The following is a 21,158-nucleotide window of genomic DNA, read 5'->3' as shown; positions in this document are numbered from 1 at the left end:
AATGTTGGTTAGAATATAAGCAAAATGGAGTATATGTCAAAGAGCAAAGTATCCTAAGAGTGCACGTGTTCAGCCACCTGAAGTCCTCCCACTGAGGACAGGACTGAACAGTATTCCCCTTGACCTTATTATTGCCTATAGTGGCAAAAGGCAATCCCAACTAAGTCTCTCCAAAGGTAAGCCTAAATCTCCACTGTGTAGCCTGGATGAAAACTGTTGTTGAGACTGAGTCTTGTTCCACATGTGCTATCCCTTCAGCTTGGGGTTCCCCTTTCTGTCACTCAGTTTTCTAGGACAGAAAACTAAGGGTTGGAATATAAGTGCATTTTATTCTCAGGAAAAAAAATCTCCTAGAATTTTAATATCTTACTAAAAGTAATTAACATCAATTAACAAAACATATATAAAATAGAACACAGGACTAAGGCTGTAACTCAGCTGGTAGAGTACTTGCCTGACATATCCTGGTTCCATCCCCATCAGGACATAACCAGGTGTAGCCACTCATGTTTATAATCCCAGCACTGAGGAGGCAGAGGAGGGGAGTCCAGAAGTTCATCCTCTATTATATAGGGAGTTTGAGACTAACTTGAGCTAGAGACCCCTGTCTCAGTTATAAGAAAAGAGAGAGAGAGAGAGAGAGAGAGAGAGAGAGAGAGAGAGAGAGGAAGGAAGGAAGGAAGGAAGGAAGGAAGGAAGGAAGGAAGGAAAGAAGGAAAGAAGGAAAGAAGGAAGGAAGAAAGAAAGAAAATCCAATGAGATGGCTCCGCAGGTAAGGGCACCTCCACCAAGCCTGACCACCTGTCTTTTATCCCTAGATGATTCACATGATAGAGGGGGAAAAACGTCAAACTCCACAAGGCTGTGCTCTTGTTTTTTTTTTGCTGTAGCATGCACAAACCCACAGGCATGCACACATGCCCCCTATAGGTAAATAAAATGTGATTCAACAAAAATACAGAATGAAAATATTGTAAAGCATGGCTTCAACAAGAACAACTGACCACACTTTGCACTATGGTGTACTTGCTCTACCTGCATGCACACACATGGTGCTTGTTGATAAATGTGTGGAGCTGCACATAGGAATGACTATGTGTGTTTTGTGGGCAGGTATGCTATTTCCTCCCTGAGTAACACATTCTTAACATTTCTTCATGAGTGTTTTGTGATTAAAACATGATGCCTATATAAATTATTCTTAAGGTTTATTTTTATTTATGTACATGGATACATATGCATACACATGTAGATACCTGAGGAGGCCAGTAGAGGGTGCTGTATCTCTGGAAGCTGGAGTAACAGGCTATTGTGAGTACCCTGTGTGGATGCTGGGAATTGAACTCTGGTCTTCTGCAAGAACAAGTTCTCTAACTGCTGAGCTACCTCTTCAGCCCTGAATTTCTTACCTTAAAACAAATTTTAGGATATTAAGCCATTCCTTACTAATATTATTTTAGATGATATGAGCAGATTGACTGGAATCTCAGCCTACATCAGGTCTCCACTTCTCAATGTTTGTCCTCTCCAGGTCTTTCCTCTTACTCTTTAATCTCTTCCATTCCTTCCTCAGTCAATTCTCCTTTGCCCCTTCTCTCTCTTCTTTTCTCTTCCATTGTCCAGATTCTGTAACCCAATGCCTGAAAATTCAACTCCACATATGAACATCTTTTGACCTTGGAAGTGCCATGGAGGTGAAGAGAAGTACAGAATGATGTAGCACAATCCAGCAGTGAGGTTGCTCACCCAAGTCCATGATAGCCTTGTATCTCAAAAATCCACACATCTCTAATAAGTACCAAAAAACTTTAGACATCTTTTTCTTTGAGTATTCTGCAACATAGGCATTACAAGAACTAGAATTATAAGAATCAAAGTAGCTAAAAGATAAATTTATCTCACAGAAAACAGCAAGGAGATGCAGCACTTGCTATTAATATTTAATTTTACTAAATGATTGACCTACTATTTGGGGGATTAATATGTTTTTGTTGGGGTCTTAAGACTTTTTGAGCCTGAAGTGTAATCATTTGTAACCCCACACCTTTGTATTAAGGCAGGAAATTTTGTTGTTGTTCTATGTACTCCTTGGTGATTACAAAAATAATTGATATCTGATGGAGAAAGAAACAAGGCAAATGTTAATGAGAAAGAGAGAAACTGTCTCTGAGAGTAAGTGAATAAGTAAGGAATGAGTCAACAAATTCAATTTACTTCCTTTTTCTGTTACAAGCAGATGATTTGCTCATTGAGAGAAACTGGTCACCACAGTTCGAATAGACTAAAGAACAATTTATTAGCCTGCCTGAAACAATCTGTCAACTACCAGTCCAGTGTTGAGCAGCCCACTGCCACCTACAGCTTTTTCCAAATGATTCAGGTGGTTTGTACTCACAATCCCATTTCAAAGAGATACTGACCAAGGCTTTGGAGGTTGGATACCTGCCTCCTGCCAGGTGCAGTGACATCTGCCCAAGACCATGGCCTGTGGTGGCCTGTAGTGGCTTCCTTTTTAATAATTACCCTCTCTTTGCTCTAGTTTCTCCATGCTTCCTTCCAGAAAAATTAACTAAGAATGGGCACTAAAGCAGTAGTTGAGAAATGTCACAGAACATAACCAAAGTCCACCCCTGACTGCATGCTATTTGCATTTCAGCGGGAGGAGACAGGGAAAGGTGGCTTTTTAGTAGGAGCTACACAGCATCTCATGATGTAGTCTGAACATGAAGGAAAGATGACAGGCTAGGAAGATCACAAAACAAGTGCTCAGAGGACAGAGCCAAAAGAGACTGGACCACCAACCAGCCAGCCAGGAAAACCAAGGCGTGGTCTTCTGTCACTGCTGGTTGGCAAAGGGTGATGAGATCAAAGAGAAAGGCATTGGATTGAACAACAGGGGAGAGACTGTTGACACTGGGGAGGATTCAGATGGTGGGGGAAATGAACACATGAAATGTGGGAGGGGTTTTCATTTGCAGGATGTGAATGAGTTCCTGTAATGTTCTGGTTGGTGAAAGCCCATAGAGTGTTTCCAGGAGTTCAGAGGAAGGGGCAATGTTGTATTTAGCAAGAGCCCTGGGTTAAAGGAAGATATTTTAGGATTATAGAGGTAGATAATTGAATGGTGAATTAATGACACAGGGAGAGGTATCTGTGCAGTGTGCTGAGAAAGCACAGAGCAGGGACTAATCACAGGTCTACACACTATGAAGCAGATAACCACAAGTCATTCTTCTATCCAGGATACTCGCACCAGGGCCTTTAAGTCTTCCCTTTATGACATCCTGAAATATATTTGCACAAAAATGTCAGAAAGCTTGAGCTGCCCCCTGGATTCCCTCTGTGAATTATCTCAGTAGTACACAAATGGAGTCCCCCTCCTGGGGTGTTGGGCCATTTAGCTGACAGGCATGTAGCATTTTACATTCCTGGGAGTTAATTCTCTCTTCCCTTATGTTGTGTACCGATTTGCATCACGGATTTTCACTTATTCATCTGCTTGCTTAGTTTAAGACCTCCAGCTCTAGTGGAAGACACTCTAGTACCTTGCCCAGGTGGCTGTATGTGCTCCTTAAGGAAGAGCAACTCAGATGCCTGTGACAGTGCCCTGGTGCCTAACCCTTCTATTAGCATATCCCCAGTCCCTCTGGGGAACCCTCACTCCAGCTGCCCTGTGTCCTCGGAGCCCTGTCACCTACCTCTGCTCTTAGGCTCTACTTTCCTCTTCCCACCATTCTTCAGCAATTGTTACCAGGATGGGGAAGGTGTTTCTTCGAAAATTCAACTTTTACCTCTTAAGAAACTTAAATTTATAAATCTAGATTTTGTTTCTGTCCCTAAATTTAGTCCTCAGATAGGATGGTATCCATTCATCTAGTAAATTCAATCTTCTCCACAGAGGGCCAAGAATGTCTACCACTAAATCTGTCTCCATCTCTAGGAGAGGAATTTGTGTCAAATTCTAGTGTTCTAAGACTGGCTTGGTGGATGTTTGTGCAAATATATAATCTGCAAAGACATGTACACGTTTGTAAGTCTGTATTTGTGTATGCCTGTTCTGTACATCACTTCTTAGTGTTTTTAAACTGAAAAATGCATGCTTTATAAACATCATTTCAGGGGATGGCAGCTTTTCATTATATCACTGCTAATAAATGACTCTGTGGAGTTAGAGCTTGAATGACTGTAATTAGAGACAGGTAGTTCAGGAGCACTGGAAACAGCATCTGAATTTCAGACACCTGGTCACATATACATTACAAGTCACGTTATAAAAATTTGTAATAAACACCATGCTTTTGAAGTTAAATTCTATCTTTGTCTTCATCTTAAAATGATGGACACCTGACAATCAAGGTAAACATGTACAAGGAAGGGTACACAACAAATAATTGAGCTAAGTAAATTCAGAGAGTAATTGCTTTAGATTTTATTTTGTACTGAGAACTATATTAATCCCATCAATTAATCAAGGAAAAAATACAGAGAACTTTAAGTACTAAGAAAATAAAACAGCACCTAAATGTTAAGAAAGAAAGAGAGAGAGAGAGAGAGAGAGAGAGAGAGAGAGAGAGAGAGAGAGAAACAGCAATCGTGTTTGAAAAGGGTAAGAAAAGAAGCATTTCCTGGTTACTGCGTGTAATAAAGATTTCACTGAGTTTCTCTGTGCTACTGAAAGTGGAAACTGTGAGAGGCCACCCATACTATTTATGACATCTAGAATGAGCTGAGGGTTGGTGATAGGGAGGGTCAAGATTCTCAGCCTCTGATTCTCTTTGCCATTGGTTTTCTATAGTAGGAAACAGCACCTTGTCCTATAGTGAGCATAAGAAGAAATTCAGGATGAACTCTGATGGATACAGAGGAAAGGGAATATCTCTGATACTGTGATAAATTAGAGAAACCAGAAAATAACACAGGGGCAGATGGTCCAGAAAAGCTTCCCACAGTAGCAGAAATACAACCAAGCAACAAAATAAATGATTGCATGTATTTATTTTAACCCAAAAGAAACATACTCGGCCCCTTGTTCATGGAGGAAACAGATGCCATAGGAAAATGAAGCTGGCACCAGGAGCCTTGACTAGCACTAGGGGAGACAGGGACTGGCAGCTGCTCCCAGAGCAGGAAGGTGATTTGGGAGTATTGATATGCAAATGAGTTTCCTCATATCTCATAATGGAAAGGCAATAGGGTTCCAAGCTACATCCTCCTTCCTGCATGGTTGCCTGACAGAGGTGGGGGGGTCTGCCTTCCCTGGGTTAGGAGTGGGTAACACCAACAATTATGTGGGGCCCTGCAGGTTCTGGGGTTGAGGCCCACACACTTGGGTTTTTCTTGGGGTTTTAGAAGCTTCAAAATATGACTTTCCTGGTTGGTGATCTTGTCTAAGAGCTAAATCCTATTTTGCTGACAGATTCAGGCCCACAGCTTCCAAAGGCTGCTTGTATCACCTGGCTACAGCAGCTCTGCACATAGCCCTGTCTTCAAGGCCAGCAGAAGAGAGCGACTCTTTCTCTGTTCAATTCAAGACCTTTTCAGAGTGCTCTTAGGAGTAGGTCAGGCTGCCCTGAACAAATCTCATTTGATTAACTTGAAGTCATCTTACCTTACCAGAGGTATCTGGTCCTTCCAAAGAAGTTTGGTGAGTTGACATCATAACTGCTAATGTCTGGGAAAACTCTCTGTTAGTGTAATGCCCACATCAGCAAGTGATAAGTTCTGATCCAAACCGTCCACACAGCCACGCCATGTAGTAAAAGCAGTCAATGTCCTTTCATGGGTGAACTAACAGAGAGGAAAGTGATCAGGTCACATGTCTGTCACCTGGCTGCCTAGCTAGGTTCTCTCTGGAGTTACATGTTCTAACGTACCATGTGGACTGTTCTCTTTTTTTTTTCTTCCTTTTTTTTATTTTATAATTTAATTTAATTTTACATATCAGCCACGGATTCCCTTGTTCTCCTCCCTCCCCCGCCTTTCCCCCAGCCCACCTCACATTCCCATCTCCTCCAGGGCAAAGACTCCCCTGGGGATTGAGTTCAACCTGGTAGATTCAGTTCAGGCAGGTCCAGTCCCCTCCTCCCAGGCTGAGCCAAGTGTCCCTGTATAAGCCCCAGGTTCCAAACAGCCAGCTTATGCACTGAGGACAGGTCCAGGTCCCAGTGCCTGGATGTCTCCCAAACAGATCAAGCTAATTAACTGTCTCACCCATTCAGAGGTCCTGATCCAGTTGGGGGCTCCTCAGCTATTGGTTCATAGTTCATGTGTTTCCATTCATTTGGCTATTTGTCACTGTGCTTTTTCCAATCTTGGTCTCAACAATTCTCACTCATACAAACCCTCCTCTTTCTCGCCAATTGGACTCCTGGAGCTCTACCTGGGGCCTGGCCATGGATCTCTGCATCCGGTTCCCTCAGTCATTGGGTGAGGTTTCTAGCAGGACAATTAGGGTGTTTGGCCATCCTATCACCAGAGTAGGTCAGTTCGGGCTTTCTCTTGACCATTGCCAGTAGTCTATTGTGGAGGTATCTTTGTGGATTTCTGTGGACCTCTCTACCACTTTGCTTCTTCCTAAAGATGACTAGACTGCTACTCACAACTCCAGGGAGGCTACCTAGAAAACAAGACCCCAAGAAAGACACAGGAATTGCCCAATGACAGAGAAATGGATGAGATCTATATGAACAACCTGGACGTGAGTGAGGTACTGAAGGGCAAGGGTCGAGGGAAAGAGAGCTAAGGGGAGCAGGAGATCCCAGCTGGATCAAGAACAGAGAGGGAGCACAAAGAATAAGAGACCATGATAAGGGTTGGGGACTTAGCTCAGTGGTAGAGCGCTTGCCTAGCAAGCACAAGGCCCTGGGTTCGGTCCTCAGCTCTGAAAAAAAAAAAAAAACGTTTAGAAAGAGACCATGATAAACGTGGACTGTTCTCTTAACATAGTGGTTTCTTTTTTCAGGGAATCCCCCAATACACCTCTGTACCCCTCAGCTTGAATCACAATTTGCCTTTGTAAGGTGCCTTATAAAATTACACACTTGTAGCCTCCTTAACTTTTGACATAGGTACCCTATGTGCAAGTTATTTATTTTATTTAAAATTATAATTAATAGAAATTAAAACCAAGCATTCAGTGTTTCATTCTCAAACGCACACCAGAATGTCAACTAGAAATTCAGGATGCATTATCCCTTAAGCCAGTTTTAACCTTTAAGAGGCGTTTTTCCACTCTAAAAGAAATCTGTTCTGGTTCTCCCAGAAGGCAGAGGCTGTTTTGCTCTGAAGCCACTGAGGTCACTTGACCTCATTGCCAGAGAAGATCTGTATTTCAGTCCGCTAGAAATAAAAATAGTGAGTCTTTCCTGTTTCTGCCAGTGATGAATGCAAACACATAGTCCCTAGTGCTCACTGGCAGATACTCCCTGGGAGCCAGGAGTGCTCCTTGTGTGCCTTTAAAAATGACATTGGTCTCTAGTTATTACTTTCTTAAAAATCCAATTTTTCCCCTGTGACAATTCTGCTAAAAAAAATGATAAAGTAACAGTTGGTCCCATTGCCAAACAGATTGTACACTCACACTCATAAATCAGATCTCTGAGCCCCAACCATGGATCATGGTGTAGAATTCTGAAATCATTCTTTTCTAATAATTTTGTTGCGGAGTGAAGTATATGTATATCTACCAAATGGAGCCTCTGGGACTCTGTGCAAGGATTTGTCATCCTCTTTTACATAAGGGCTGGGATCTGATCCTCTGAAGTCATTATTAATTTTCACTGATTCACTGAGAATCATCTGCCTGTCAGTCATGATAATAATCTCACCTCAGATTGAGGCACCAGCGAGGCTCACTCATGAGCCCGCTTCTTAAAGAGAAGAACTAAAAATGGACTTTTCTTAAATTAACAGTGGTATTTTAAGTTTTCCACAGGATAGTTATTTTAATATAATGAACACAGTATTTAAATGGGCTACTAAGAACTGAATGTAGACTGATTGGTTTGAATTACACAGGACAGGAGCTCCTTTGCCATAACCCCCACAAAATGTGTTAGGTGCCGAGGGACAGCTGAGCACCCTAGTATATTGTCAGAACTTCACAGTGGATTGCATATAGCCATGCTTGGATGCAACAGAAAATGCTGCCTACTGTATACTAAGTTCTGTTGTTGTTAGTTTTTGCTCTTTTATGGGGGCTGCCACCCCACTCCCAAATAAATCACACACAGGGGCTTATTCTTAATTATAAATGCCTGGCCTTAGCTGGGCTTGTTTCTTGTCAGCTTTTCTTAACTTTAAATTAACTGTCTTTTGCCTCTGGGCTTTTACCTTTCTTTGTTTCTGTATACCTTTCTTTGTTACTCCATTGCTGGTTGTGTAGCTGGTAGCTGCCCCCTGATGGATGTCTTTCTCCTTCTCGGGCTCCTGGCTCTCTTTCTCACAGATTTCTCCTTCTATATATTCTCTCTACCTACCAGCCCTGACTATTTCTCTCTCCTGCCTTGCTATTGGCCATTAAGTTCTTTATTAGACCATCAGGTGTTTTAGATAGGCACAGTAACACAACTTCACAGAGTTAAACAAATGCAACATAAACAAAAGTAACACACCTTAAAATAATATTCCCCCACAAAGTTCCTCTACATCTGATGTCTAAACACTTGCTGTAGCTGTTATTGTTTCGCTGCTGTCATAGCTGATGGCATCTGAGGCTTCCATAAAGTCATCTCTGTATCTGTGGTTCCACAACTGCAGACTCTGTCAATAATGAAAAAAAAAAAAAACTACATCTGCTCAGAACACATGCCATAGTGTCTTGTTATTTTTCCCTAAACAATATAGAATGACAACTATTCACATAGTGTTCACATTATATACTCCATCTAGAGACCATTGGAGCACATGGACTGGATACATAGGCTGGATACAAGTACTTCTCATTTCATGGGAGGGACTTGAGTAATCCCAAAGGCTTTTGGCAAAGGTCCTAGAACTATTTGTTGTGGGTACCAGGGAATAAGTGACTGTGTTATAGAATATTATTTTAAGGTATGTTACTTTTGTTTATGTTACATTTGTTTAACTCTGTGAAGCTGTATTATTGTGCCTGTCTAAAATCCCTGATGGTCTAATAAAGATCTGAACAGCCAATAGTGAGCCAGGAGAAAGGATAGGCAGGGATGGCAGGCAGAGAGAATATATAGGAAGAAGAAAAGAGATGGAGGAGTAAAAAGAAGCAGCCAGAGAAGGAGGAGAACACCAAGGGCCAGCTACCCAACTACACAGCAAGCCATGGAGTAAGAGTAGGATTTACAGAAGTAAGAGAATGGGAAAAGCACAGAGGCAAAATGTAGACCTGATAATTTAATTTAAAGAAAGCTGGCTATCAACCAGGTAAACTAAGGCTGGGCATTTATAATTAAGAATAAGCATCTGTGTGTGATTTATTTGGGAGATGGGTGGCAGCCCCCCCAAAAAGCCAAAATATCAACAACAACAACAACAGTCATAGACTCAAGCATTTTCCAAGATCAAGCATTTGGTGTCAGAGATTAAACCGACCTGTCCTGCTCCATCATGGGCTCTTGTCAATAACTGTGACTCTTACTTCAAAGCTACATTCCATAATATTCCATGATAATTTTTAAAGAAATATTCAGTTGCTTAGCATCTTACTTGATGTGCTGGCATGCAAGTCTCCTCATGATTCGGTTATTCTATAATTATCAAGAACTATCAGGTAGATGGTAATTTAATTTTTCATATAAATATCACCTGTTTTTAATGCATTTTTATACTAGTTTCATGCTCCCTACACATAGGATCTGAGTGCAAATTATCCTCTTTTTCTTTGGCTGTCCATCCTAAGGATGTCCTTTATCATACACTGACTTTAAATTCTTGAGTCTCTTCACTTAGAATTGTACATTGTAGGTATAAAATAAATAGCAAATAAATGAAGGATTCAAAGAAGTTTTATCTTGTGAAGTAAACATCTGCAAACCAACAGGTCAATAGAAAGTAACAATAGTATAGTTATGAGCAGTGCATTATGGGTTCTAATTCTAATAGCAAAAGTAGGGTTTCTGGGGAGAACAGAAAGGGATGAATCACCTGATAGCTGACAGAGAGTAGAGACCCAGAGTCCTGGATAGGTCACTGTACAAACTATTTGGAAAAGGAAAAAGGTGAAGCTGCTAGATCACTACAACATTCCTTATCTGTAAAACATGAAGAACAAAGTTATTTTGAACACAGTTGAGAAAAATCGAACTCAGCAAACTAATCAATGGAGTAAACACATGGGTGTGCTGCTCTGAAAAAACCTTTTAGGCATCTGAGAAATTTCACAATTTTACTTTGGATATAAAGTTTATGAAATGAATACTAACCATGTCCTGTTCCTATTTGTGGACATGGCCATTTACTGCCTAGTTTTTGAAGGTTCATATTTCACTTTTTAGAAGACTACTTTTGTTATGGGTCTGGGGTGGCTCTCACCATGACCATAAATAAATTTAAAGAGAAGAGGCTTCTTATTTAGGTACTGGCATCCAATGTGGGACCAGGACTGCACCTGGCTGTGCTCCCAAGATGCAGCAGCTAGCCCAAGGCTTATAAAGGCAAACCCCACAAGATTACATGTATTTTATCTACTTGTAGGCAGGATCTAATTTTAACATACATGTCTTACAGTTGTTCTGTATCTTTTTGAACAGAGTTAAGCCAATTTGATTACAAAAGCAGAAATAGCAGTCAGTCTTATGGCCTGCTATCCTACCAGAACAGCAAATTTTACAAGATTAGTCAATTTAAGAATAGTCTTCAATGTCTGGGGAAAAAAGGAAGTGGGCTGGTAGGGTACAGCCTGTAAGAGTCAGGGACATACATGTTGCCAGCATGTTTTGCTTTTTGGTCTCTCAAGCATAGTAAGTCTAAACTTTAAATGTAATGTTAACCATCACAGTTTGAGATCCCATATTAACTTCTGTATGTTTTCACAATTTGAAACTCATTACATTTTTTGCAAGACACTGATTATTTTCAAATTATCTTTAAAATCTGATGTGGTCTACATATGTTAGCAAGAATTGAAAACATTGGTGATAACATTTTCTTGAGTTCCATCAAGATATGATGTTTAAGTTCTTTGTGCTTCTAGGTAGGGGCATCTGCTCCAATTTCTTATAAGACTGAGATATAGTTTTGCCCTAGAAAGGAATTAAAAATGATACTACGTTACTTGGTCAGTGTTACTTGGTCAGTTGCTGTGAAGAAACACCATGACCACAGCAATTGTTTTTTATTTATTTAATTTATTTTTTTTAGATTTATTTTTATTTTATATGCATTGGTGTCTGACCTGCCTGTGTGTCTATGTGAGGTGTCAGATCCCTTGGAACTGGAGTTACAGATAATTGTGAGCTACCATGTGGGTGCTGGAATTGAACCTAAATCTACTGGAAGAGCAGACAGTACTCTTAACTGCTGAGCCATCTCTCTAGCCTGACCACAGCAACTCTTACAAAGGAAAACATTTAATTGGGGCTGACCTACAGTTTCAGAGGTTTAGTTCATTGTCATCATGGCAGGGAGGATGGCAGCATGCAGGCAAACACGATGTTGGAAAGGTAGCTGAGAGTTCCACATCCAGATCCACAGACAGCAGGGAAAGAGACTCTTTCAAAAAGCATGGAATGGGCTTTTTTCAAACCTCAAAGCACACCCCCAGTGACAACACACTTCCTCCATCAAGGCCACACTTCCTAATCCTTTCAAATAGTGCTACTCCCTAGTGACCAAGTATTCAAATCTATGAGCCTATGGGGGTCATTCTTATTTAAACCACCATTCCTACATATTGCTTTCTGCTTGATAATGTGTTCTAGACCTGACGGGAAAGTTGCACCCACAAAGTCTCAGCAATGTGGTCTTTTAAACAAGTCCTACATAAGATGCCAGTTGACTTGTTGATGTGTATCTGGAAATTTCACAAGGCGCCACCCCTAGATGAAGAGCTATAGACAATCACTGTCAGCTCTAAGTACATGCCCCATATAAGCAACACTAAATGGAATCTGCAGGGGATTGTGTGTGCCTGTGTGTGTGTGTGTGTGTGTGTGTGTGTGTGTGTGTGTGTAATTAAAAATGAGGTCATGAATTTGAGAGAGAGTAGGGACCATGAAAGCGGTTTCAGTTGGTGAGGGAGGGATGCAGAGTATATAAATGCAGGACTCATGTATGAAGTTCTCAAAAAATAAAACTCATACCAGTGAAAATTGGACATGCAATAGTATCTTAAAACAGTGATGGTAAAATACAACACATGCTCAGCCAATTGTTTTCAGAATGAGTCAGCATTCTAGGCCATCATTTGGTCAAGAACACTCAGTATAGAGGAGTCAGAGGAATCTCATAAGATTTGTAATTGATTCTTAGTGTGTAACAGAGACATTGAAAACTATTACTAACCACATGTCATGGGCTTAGAGAATATGGCACTAGAATCACACCATATAGAACCTTACAGAAAGCTTTGCTGGTCCAATAAGAGAGGATGTGTTGGTTTCTGCTGTACAACATCAGGCACCATCCCTAATCTGGGTAAATTAAATGGAGGGATTTTTAGCTGGATATAAAAATAATGCTGCAAAACAAAACTGAAACAAATTCTAAAAAATATGCAAAACAAAACTGAAACAAATTCTAAAAAATATGCCCATGCCCCTTCCATTAGATGAGTCAAAATAAATAAGAGAAGTCTTTTTGGAAAAGCTTCCCTTTGGCCAGTCTTTGCCAACCCAGGAACCTGACTGAGGCTGACCAGTTTAGGAAATTCCTGCTTATCCATGGAAACCACAAAGTCAAGGTGGCAGCTGAAGACAGAGAATACCTCTGAGGACAGTTTATTTTCACAAATTTATCTCTCATTTTAGGGCTAGTTCAAAGTCAAACTCATGAGCTATTTAAAATCTTAAAATATAAGCCGGGCGGTGGTGGCGCACGCCTTTAATCCCAGCACTCTGGAGGCAGAGCCAGGCGGATCTCTGTGAGTTCGAGGCCAGCCTGGGCTACCAAGTGAGTTCCAGGAGAGGCACAAAGCTACACAGAGAAACCCTGTCTCGAAAAACAAACAAACAAACAAACAAAACCTTAAAATATAGACCTTTCTAAAAAAGGGATTGAAATTCCACTGACATTCCACTAAACTTGTTTCTGTTTTACATTGCACATACAGTCAAGGCCATCTTGCTGTAGTGTTTTCTATTTAGGATGAGACAGGTCAAACTGCCCCAAAAAAGCATAGTTCAATTCCTGATTCCACATTCCACAATACAGATTGAACTTCTGTAATTTATCCCTGCCACACATTAGTTGAAGAACTGAGGCCTCTATGTTACAAATGTCATACGTACACAGACACACAGATATATATATATGCACAGAGGCATAATTTTACACACAAATTTACACCACACATGTATTTTGACCTAAAGTAATAGGAGAAGTGCCTATATTTTTGTTGAAATATATAAATACATTTCCTCTGTCAATTTGGTTACCAGTATAGTTTTTCATTCTATCTATAGTTTATTGAACAACTCTGTACTGAAGGTAATAGACATTCTTAGTATTAGAGTGTATACAATTGACTTCCTTTGCTTATTCTCAGGCTGTTCTGTGTGAGTGCTTATGCATCACTGTGTTCCACAACATTTCTGTTGAAAGGCCAGTGAGATGCTCTTTGGCATTTTAATTGTCTCTTTAGCACAGCCCATCAGAAACATCTGCTTGACTCTTTGGCTAATAAGTGCTGATTCCTGTTCTTCTGTTTTGTTTTGTTTTAAGATGCAAACATACATTCACATTTAGCGACTTCATGAAGCCACCTTTATGGCTTAGGCATATTAAGAAAACAGTAAGAGGGAAGCAAGCTGTTCTCAGTATATCCTTTTAACCATTAAGAAGAAATGCATGAAATGAACACCTACAGTGAGCCAAAAGAGTAAGGACCTCAGGCAAGGTTAGCCATGAAATGTATCTCTCTTGGTGGTTCATTCCATTATTTAACTCCAAATGCCCAAGGCATAAGTAGTTATCATGTTTGTTGGTGATGCCTCCAGCAAGACACAGAAACCTGGAGAACTACCCCCATCCTCGGAAACTTCAGAAAGTTTCAAGTACTCGCCTTTCCTTTGTTTCACCCACTGGACACTAAGCTGGCCATAAAATTTGGTTCAGATTCTCTTGGAACCAATTTAAAGATTCCTATAGAGAGCAACATCCAAAAGAATAGCATGGCTTCCAGACACTCTGTCTGTTCTTTATAGCAGTCCACACACAGAGGACAGTAGAACAGAAGAAGACAATTATCCAGCACCATCTGTGTCACCAATAGGCTTTGGTCTCCCAGCTTACACCACATAAAATATTAAAGTTAAGCTCTCTGGCTTAATAATCGTTCCTGCCTTGTTTACTTGATGTTATTAAAATTCAAATCTAGAACAAACCCATTTATTCAGTATATATTTATTTAGCGACTTTTTGGTGCTGCTCAAGTTTCTAGGCTCTGGAGATAAAAATGGTAGTTTCTGTTCTCCAAGAAACTGAATTCTCAGAGAATTCAGTAAAGGACGCAGAAGACATGTGAATATTGTTGGTGGTCCTGCAGAGACTTGTAAATGATTTGTTTCTCAGTAATAGATTTAAATTGTAAGTCTAAGCCTCTCTCCCTCCCTCCCTAGGGTGTTAGGAAACGATGGTAGTTGGTATGCCTGTCTCTACCTCTAAGAATGTGCCAAGAGACATAGATCTCGGTCCCTCCCTCACCACAGGTTACTAGGTCACCTGTCAAAGTCCCCTACCTCTCCCTCATCAGAACCGCTCGTAGGAGCATTGTGGTAGGCCCCATAGGGCAGAAGCTTTGGTTTTGAACTAAATTTAAGTAGAAATGAATTTCTGTTGTTTAAGCCATTGGGTTGTATGTGTGTACAGGGGTTGGGGGTGGGGAGTTAGGGGGGGCTCTGCAAGGCTCCATATTGCTTTTAATTCTGTGATGCAGTTACTGGTGTTCTCAGCATGTCCAATTCTAGAAACATAGAGTATGCTATAGCCATATGTTTTCTCCAGTCCTGCCCAGCCCCCTGCAGTCCAGACAAATCTCTCTTACCCACAGTCCTGCAGCCACCTGACCCAAGTAAACACACAGAGGCTTTTTATATTCTTTACAAACTGTATGGTCTATGGCAGGCTTCTTGCTAGCTAGCTCTTGTAACTTAACTCAACCCATAACTATTAATCTGTGTATTGCCACATGTTTACATGTTCTGTGGCTTTACCTGCATCCCATTACATGTTGCTCCTTGGGCAGCTGGCTCGCATCTCTCTCTGCCTTTCTTCTTCCTCTTTCTCTGCTTGGATTTTCCTCCTGCCTCTAAGCTGCCTTGCCATAGGCCAAAACAACTTTATTCATTAGCAAATGGGATCAACACATATTCAGAGTATACAGAAAGACATCCCATAGCAGCATGCTGTATGTTCACAGTGTATAGAGAGTCCTCTGTTTACTTTATTATGAAAACAGTTCATTTATTTGTTCTTATAGTACAAAATTTCATTATATTTTTAACACCCAGTGTAGCATGAATCTTAAATGGTCTTATTAATAAGAACAAACCCAGGGCCTGGTATTGGGATGAATGCTGGAAGATCAAAGAAGCAGAACAAGCCACAGCTTCCTCACCTCACCAATTCCTCAGCTGATCCTGTTTCCTCAGACTAGAAGCCTCTGAGTTCTCATCCAGGATGAATCTCAACTAAACTGCTGCTCAAAAGCCTAAGAGATTAACCAGTCTCTAGTTCCTGGTTACTGCCTACTTTCTGCTTACTGCCATCTCTTCCTGGGATTAAAGGTGTGTATCACCATGCCTGGCTGTTTCCAGTGTGGCTTTGAACTCACAGAGATCTGGATGGATCTCTGCCTCCAGAATGCTAGGATTAAAGGTGTTAGTGCCACCATTTTCTGACCTCTATGTCTGTCTAGTGGCTGTTCTGTTCTCTGACCCCAGATAAGTGTATTAGGGTGCACAATATATTGGGGAACACATTATCATCACAACCCAGTGCCCAAAAAATACCACAAAACACTGTAGACTCTGGACTTCCAAACATTTTTCATTATCATTTCTCCAAATGAAATCATACTGGCAAGCTCAAAAATTTTAAAATAATAGTTGTCACTATTAAAGCTCAGTGATCAGTTTGCAACAGGAACGACATGGAACTATGTCAAGTTGAATTGGTCAGGGTTCTCCAGAGAAGGAGGGCTGTCTAGAATGGAATTGTGTGCAGACAGATTGATTCCATGGAGATGGCTCAGGTATTGTGGAGACTTACTGGAAACAAAACCTGGTGGTGGGCTGTCAGCCAAAGGCTCAGGTAACATTTGCATTGTGACTCCTAAGATAATTGCTGGCAGAATTTCTCTCTCAGGGGATAGGACAGAATTGTTTTTTTTATTCAGGTTATCAACTGATTGGATGTGAACCACCCCTACTAAAAAGGTAATATGCTTTGCTCAAACTGTACTAACGTAATCTCATCCTCAAAAAAAATTCCATCTAGAACACTGAACAAATACTCCAGCACTGTGGGCCTGGCCAGATTAACACATAAATCAGTTCTCCTCTGTGTACACAATCTGTGTAACTAAATGCAGCCTTCACATGAATTTGCGATAATAGTCATAGAGCAGACGAAGGAATCATCCACTCAGAAGCAAGGTTTCAAGCTAGAAAGAAAGATCCATAGATTCAACAAAATAGTTATTTAGCTTAAACAAAGATAATTATATTTTCTGTTTCACTTTGTCATGATATTTGCATGCCTAATGAAGACAATAAACTATTATGTCAGCAATGGGCTTTATTTTTTTTCTAGAACTTCTAAAATTTAAATTTGCCCAAAGCAGTCTTCAGTGTTTTTTTCTTATCATAGCTGTTTTGTTAGTTTGTTTTTAGAGACAAAGTCTGATTAAGTAGCCCTGGCTGGTCTGGAACTCACTGTTACCCTCCTGTCTCAACCTTCCAGGTACTGGAATTACAGGCGTACACCACCAGGCTCAGCTAAGCCCCATCATATTGTGCAAACCAGTTAGAAAGCAAATAGCAGTCACCACTTCAATTCCAGCTCTATTCTGATGTTCCCAAATAAACCAAGCTTCAGAATACTGAAATAGTTGGGGGGGTTGGGACATGCTGTTTTTGCCATTTTATTCCATTTGCCTTCCCAGGGGCCAGTTGAAGAATGTCAAGTCCTATGAACCTATGCAAAGATTGATGAGATAAGGCTTGCTCTCTGTCAGTGCTTTTCTTCTTCCCACATTTGGATACCTGAGTGCCCTGTCTTTCTTCCTTTGATTGGGGGAGTCTGGAATTCCACACTGATTACCTTCTCACCTTTCCATGCTCTGATTGTGGTTTAACAGCTTCCTAGAGTAGCTTCACCCCTGTCAGTGAGGCAAGCCACACCAGGCACTATTGTGACTTCTCTGCTCTTCCTCTAGCTTCCCTTCTCTATATGTCTCCTGCTACACCTTTTCTGTTTACTTCTGCCATGCTTGCTGATGCACAAGGCAGTGGTGACTATGTCACACTGTGCCCTGTAGTGCCTGGGACCCAAGACTGCCAATGGCAGCTAATTCCTACCTAAGATAGGGACTCTGCCACTTTTTCCAAATCACAGTAGTTAATATGTGCACAGATAATTACTGTAATTAGCTAAGCAGGGCATCTGAAGGCCAAGAATCCAATAGGATTCCAAGATATGTAAACATAAAATTAAAAGATCAGTGAACTATGGATAAAGGACAAGAAGTCAGGAAGGGATGTGTAAGTGGGTTCTTGGAGGCATTGGAGGTAAAATTTTACATGATCAAAACACATTGTATGTGTGTATGAAATTATCAAATAATGAATTGAAAATCTAAGAACTATCAAAGAATAGAATAAAGGGTTTAAACATACACACATACACACACACAAACACACACACACACACACACACACACACACACACACACCACACACACACAAGTCTGCAGCAAGATCATGAGTTGCCTTGAAGTACTAGGTGACTCTGGGTTTTATTTTGTTTGCTGTGGAAATACAATAAAGGGACTTACATGAATAAGACAGAAGTCTAGGAAGACAGTGAGAAGAAGAAGAGGGAGAGAGTCATAAAGTCAATGAAAACAAAGAAGATTTGAGAGGGACAGGCAAAGAGCAAGTGTTAAGGGATATTAATACATAATGCGTGATGGTGTATTGCTGTTATTGATACAATAAAACACTGAATGGCCAATAGGTAAGCAGGAGGTATAGCCAGGGCTTCAGGCAGAGAGAGAAAGGAGGAGAGGTAACCTAGGAGCATGAGAGAGACTCAGGGAGACACAGATGAAGCAGGATGGGTGGTGTGTGACATTATACAGATTAACAGAAATGACTTAGTTTAAGTTATAAGAACTAGTTAAAAACAAGCCTAAGCTAAGGCTAAGCTTTCATAATTAATAAGTCTCCCTGTTGTTATTTGTAGGCTGGTGGCCCAAAGCAAAATCTGACTACAAGCAACTACTAATAGCAACATCTATCAAATGGCAGTCATGAATAGCTGATAATAAATATCCCTGGGATTTAAACAATGGTGTATCCATTTGGCCAGTTATCAAGTGATAGGAAAATAAACAGCAAATCAAGTTATAATGAAGCTCTTGAGAACAATAATCCCTAGAATCAAAGAGAACATGGTGGTTTCGTTGCCTATGGAGGCTACAGTTGGGGAGAACAAAGACAGGTGATAAGTTGGTAGGACTTTGTGGAAGAATGAGGGCTGGGCTGACTGTGTGCTTTCCCCCTGACTCCTTGGTCAAAGACAGGTCCTTGTGAGTATATGTAAACTTTTCTCATGATCCACAGAAAATTCCAGATGTTCTAGGATTTCTATCTTGTCAATCATTTTAGATATTAATATTTGAAATGTTACCTTGGGGGCCCAACTGTGTTGCCGCTGCTGTTGGTGGTAGCCTTATAAAAAGGGATCTCAGTATAAATCAGGGAGGGAAGAAGACAAGACACACCCAACCTTTAGAGTAGAGAAATGGGAGGGCGAGAGGGTAAGCCTTGTAAGGAGGAGTGGGGAATGCCATTTAAAGCTTAAAATACTCTCTGAAAAACTGGAGGAGTTGCCACAGCCTCAGAGGAAGCAGAGCTTGCCATTTCAGTAACATTCTATCCACTCAAGCATCTAGAAGAATGGAAAGGCAGGCACTTCACTTCTCACTCTGGGTCACTGTCTTCAATGTGTAGATAAGCGCTGCAGGACTCAGAAAGCAGATATTCCCTTATGTGGGTTAAAAGTCAGCATTTCCAGCTGCTGCTGTGCTCCAGACTCCTCTGTCTTGGGCACCATTGACTGCATTGGCCTATTGGTCAAGGCCCTCTGGGGGAAAGGCTTTTTGGGATACAGATATATCTTGAGGCCAGACATCTTCAATGAAATCAAAGATTTTGCCCACCTGGTCAGCTTCAGAGTTTCCAAGGAAGAGATGCTTTCTATGAAGCATCTCTGCAAAGATACAACATGTCCACAAGTTTTGCATATGTAGATGGAGAAGAATTTCAGGAGCATGGTACCTTGACAGCCACAGGTGTGAGAGCCAACCGGTAGCTATAGATTTTGGTTAGGCCAAAGTCAGCCAGCTTGACTGCTCCATTACTTGTCACCAGAATGGCCTCTGGCTCCAGGTCTTGGTGACTAATGCAATTTGCATGAAGCAAATTTTGGCTGCTTAGAAACTGATACATCAGGTCCTTGATGATCTCAAGCACCAAGCCTTAGGGGTGCCTTGTCCAGGTATGCCCTTAGATCCTAGTCTATGTGTTTAAATCCTAGGGTGACCTTAATGCCTAGGTCACTTTAGGAACTAGCACAGATATCCATTAGCCAATCCACACTGGGATGCTCAAAGGCCTCCAGCCTCCTCAGTTAGGCTGCCTCATAAACTGTGCTGATGGGAAGGCTCCCTTCAGCTCCCCTTCTGTTAGGAATTCTCACACTCTTGATGATCACAAAGTAGGGCCACTGTAGAAATTCTGGGCCTTACATACCATCTCGTAGGTACTGACACCAATTTCAGCCACTAATTGAGAGGTAGCCATCTTCAGATCATCAGGGGATAATTCCTGGGAAGCTGGATGCTATGAGCCAGACCACAGACAAAAACTGTTCTGTTTTTAAATGTCCCTATCTCTATAGCACTTTAAGTTTGTTGTTTTGTTTGTTTGTTTTTTTGTTTTTTCTATTCAGCATCGGGTCTCAGGGAGACATCTCCTAAGGTAGAATGTCATTTGGGAACCTAGGCAGTCATTCCAGATAAGGGTGCATGCTGCTTCAATTTTTTCCACCCTCCAATGGCTTAATATAGCTCTAGCCTGGGGCCCTGAAGAAAGATGAAGGATAGCTGCAATCTTCCTTTCTGCTTCTGTTGAAAAGACCCATCTATCCTTTGAAAGGCTTTATCTGAGGGTTAAATAAGTTTTCTCTGTGTTCTTCTCTTCTGGAATAGCTGTGTGATACTTTCTCTGACCATAGGCTGTAAAACGGAAGTGATCAGGCAATTCCTTCAGTCCCCATATCTCCTTTTCTGTGTTGAATACCAAGCCAGCCCGATGCCAAGGAGAGAGTGACTTCCTCTAAGGTAACCTAGGACAAGATGCTAGTTAGAGTCTCTCTTACAGGGTTCTTTCCCTGGTGTTCCCGCTTTGATGTTCAGGAAGGGTAGGGTTTCCAAAAGGGACACTAACTACTCTAGCCAGGTTGCTTAAAATAGTCAAAAATTAAACTTTGTCATCTTAATTGGCTTTATGAAACCACTTAGTGAATAATAAGAAAAGATGAATAAAACACTTAGGTGGCCAGATTTTTTAAATAGATTTTACAATTTTTATCTATCTATCTATCTATCTATCTATCTATTTATTTATTTATTTATTTTACTGAATTTCATTCCCTCTTGGAAATCTACTGAATCTAGACTAGAAAACAATTTCTAATCAGAATTGAATTAATGTTACTGTAGGGACTCACTTTGCATGTAGTGA

The 21,158-nt window shown here is 40.9% G+C and overlaps 1 protein-coding gene and 1 pseudogene across 1 annotated transcript in view; one reads left to right on the top strand and one right to left on the bottom strand.

Annotated features, from left to right (window-relative positions):
• The window catches only part of Csmd1 (CUB and Sushi multiple domains 1), a 1,274,530-nt gene that overhangs the window by 611,155 nt on the left and 642,217 nt on the right, over positions 1–21,158 (top strand).
• LOC131894111 (cyclin-dependent kinase 4-like) lies at positions 19,335–20,216 on the bottom strand (annotated as a pseudogene).

The sequence above is a fragment of the Peromyscus eremicus genome, chromosome 17 (assembly GCF_949786415.1).
Source record: "Peromyscus eremicus chromosome 17, PerEre_H2_v1, whole genome shotgun sequence".
In the NCBI taxonomy this organism is placed as follows: domain Eukaryota; kingdom Metazoa; phylum Chordata; class Mammalia; order Rodentia; family Cricetidae; genus Peromyscus; species Peromyscus eremicus.
The sequence above is the reverse complement of the archived record's forward strand: the minus strand, read 5'-3'. Positions and strand labels throughout refer to the sequence as shown.